Source organism: Impatiens glandulifera, chromosome 3 (genome assembly GCF_907164915.1).
Source record: "Impatiens glandulifera chromosome 3, dImpGla2.1, whole genome shotgun sequence".
NCBI lineage: Eukaryota > Viridiplantae > Streptophyta > Magnoliopsida > Ericales > Balsaminaceae > Impatiens > Impatiens glandulifera.
In genome coordinates, this window is record NC_061864.1 from 63,331,048 (window position 1) to 63,334,765 (window position 3,718).

A 3,718-nucleotide genomic window follows, 5' to 3' on the forward strand; every position below is an offset into this window, starting at 1 on the left:
GAGAGAGTGATATTTTGTTATTAAAATAAAAATTGAAGTTATGTAGAGAAATATTGTTTGGGGAATATAAAATAATTAAAGTTGAGTGTAGTGTATTTATGACTATGGTTGGAGTGAAGTGTGGATAAGATCAAATTAAATGATGCATATTTATTATACATTTGCAATGATGAAACATTTTTGAAAAGTCACACATTAACCTTTAATAAAAAAAATCAATAATATTAATATAACCGGGTATTGGGTTTCGCACACTCCCCATCCCCGACCCCGTACCCGACCGGGTACCTTCTCCCTCTCTCCATGCCCGACCCCGACCCCGACCCCGACCCCGATTTAAAATACCCGAACCCGACTATCGGGTACCCACGGGTATCGGGCATACGGGTACCCATTGCCATCTCTAGGTCTAGCCGTGAACCATGACTAAAATAATAATAGTGGTGGTTGTATATGAGAATGTGATAAAAATGTGTTGTCTATTAGAAAAATTATTAAACAAAATTTTTTTAGATCAAATTATCTTTATTTAGTTTTCCACTTCAGTTTGTTTATAAAATACCTTGAACTAGATAAAATTATTATTGACCTGCGAGTCTAAAATTATATAATATAAAGATACCTACAATATAAAGTGTTACACTAAATTATAATTTGTAAGGGAGTGAGAAATATATAATGACGATGAAATATTTTTTTCAATGAACTCTATCGATTCACATCCGTAAATCTTGACTGCATTACTAAATGGTAAAATTTAAGATTATTTTTTTTTTTTATTGATTTATCATTATTATCAGGTGTGATTATATGAAGATTAGAAAACATTAAAAGATTGTCAGTTTTATGTGTTTGATTATATTTTAATATATCACTTGATTTAACGTATTTAACGATATTACAATTATTTTTTTCTTCTATAATATAGGTCCATGTTTTCAATCTACGTTACCTTAGTAAGTGAAGAATTATGCAAATATTTACACCATATATATTGCTCTAATATGGTTCAAGGTTCTCATATTTTTTGAGTGTTTTGATTTTAAAATTTCTAAAAGGAATTTTTTAGAGGAACTGAGTAAATTTGGCGATATTAAAAAGCTTAAATATTTGTGACAATTTTGCAGATTAAATGGTAAAAGATTTTTACGTCAATCAATTTTCTTAATTAAAGTTTTCATAGATATCATTATATAAAAAAAACGGCATGATGCAAGTTTGCAACATCTATATATGTCTAAGCGAGGAAGAACATACAACAAATTCACTCAATTTGAGTGGATGCTTGATAATTTTCATTGCCTTTATATAAATAATATTAACATTTTTTTTATGAATATAATCATAAATTTTTTTTATAATGATTTATGAGGATGACCAACTTCTCATAAATGATAGACTTTCGTAAAGACATATGTAGTCAATGCGAGAAAATATATACAACCGTTGTGCCTATTATAATATTATGCATTCCAAAAATATTGATAGTTAATGAGTTTATATTATTTTTTATTCTTAATAATCAAATTTTTTTATTACTATTATCACAAAAGTTAACACAAAAGGTAACTAATTTCATGTCGAAACTCTTAAAATAGAATTAAGGATAACAAAATACACTTTTTTCCATTATTATTTTTTAAATAATTTATACACATTTTATGGCTTCACGACGAATTATCCTAAGAAGTAATTGTGAAAATTATTTTTCCAAACTAAAAGTTGAGTCATCTAATAAAATTTTGTCATTTTAACTTATATATTAAATTATTTTTTATTCGTTTTAAAATTTGTTTGACAATATGCACATATTTATTTTTAATATGCTAAATTATAATATCTTTTGGTCAACAAATAATGTTTTGACATTATCTAAAATTGATTATAATACTCATTCTCTCGTAATAATGATCATATTATTTTTTAAATAATTTATGCATATTTTTTGAATCTTCATACACCGGTTAGTGAAGAATCCATGCAAATATTTACACATTTTATAATTTTCAGACGAATTACTTAAAGTGTAATTATGAAGATGAATTGTCCACATTAAACCTTGAGTCATCTAATAAAATATTGTCATTTTAATTTATGTATTAAATTATTTTTTATTCATTTTAATTTTTTTTTACATTATGCACTTATTTGTTTTTAATATGCTAAATTATAATATCTTTTAGGTCAATAAAAAAATTGTTTTAACATTTTATATCTAAAATTGATCATAATACTCATTATCCGCTACTAATGATCACAATACTCATTATTTCCTAATTTTGTAGATATTTGTTTATTTTAATTATGAAAATGTTTATTTTAATATGTTTTCTAAAATTTCTAAAATTTATGATTATTTTCAGTTAAATTTTTTATTTATATTTACACATAAATTCAACTTTATTAAAAATATTCAAAATGTTAAGTGAAAATATATTTGTAGTTAAAATATATAAATTCAATGAGTTGGTTTGAGTAAGATTACTAGACGAGAAATTGATTAAATTTATGAATAAATGTGAAATGAGATGTTTGATTAATAAAAAAAGGTTAAAATTTGGAGTATAATGTTTGATAAAATAATAGTATTAATATAGAAGGGAACTAATATTAATATTTTTCAAATTAAAAATTATTTATATTATTTTTCTTTCAAATATATTTAACTTATTTTTTTTTTGTCTTTTATTATTCGTATTTTAAAACTATTAATTATTTATATATATATATATATATTCATAAAATATAATAAATATTTAATATATATTATTAAATAATAAAATAAAATATATTTTGACATATTTTAAATTTTTAATAAAAAATTGTTATTTTAATTTATAATTGTCTGGTATAATTTTACTGTATTATACTATAAAATTGTTTTTATTAAATAAAAATAATAATTAATGTTATTATTTAATATAAAATTAATAATTATATATATATATATTATTATATTATTAAATAAATAAAATTAAATAAAAATCTTAATAAGAATTAAAAAAAAAAGCAAAATAACTTAAGATAAATAATAAAAAAATATTTAAAAATTATATATGTTTGAAAATATATTTAACTAATCAGTTTTAAAATTATAAAGAAAATTTGAGACTTATTTAATATTAATGACAAGTTGGAGACATCACCTTTCTTCCTACAAGAGATGGCATTATTGTGGTGGAGAAGACGAGATGGAGATATTGAACGAGGGACCTTGAGGATGGAAACATGGGAAGACTTCAAAACCGAGTTCAAATGTCAATTCTTCCCAGAGAATGCCGATTATGAGGCTAGGAAAAGGTTGAGTCAACTTGTGCACAAAGGGACCATCAAGGAGTTCCAAGAGTTAATGCTTGAATTACCCAATCTAACTATATATTTAATAAATAATTAATTATATTAATTATTTTTATTTATTTATTAATATTTTTGTTGTTAAATATCTATTTTCACTAAATAGTGAAAATTAATATAGTTATAAAAAACGCAAATAAACTCAACATGTGTTTTTTTAGTATTTTATTTTCTAAATAAGTAAATCACCCTAAGTAATATCATATCAAAGTAGAATTTTATATAATTTAATTGGTAATATTATCCGAAACTTAATATTTGAAAAAATTAAATTTCAAACTTATATTAATGGAATTTAATATTTTTAGATATTTGATAAATTTATAAATATATATTAACAATAAATTTTAATTAAAATTAATTT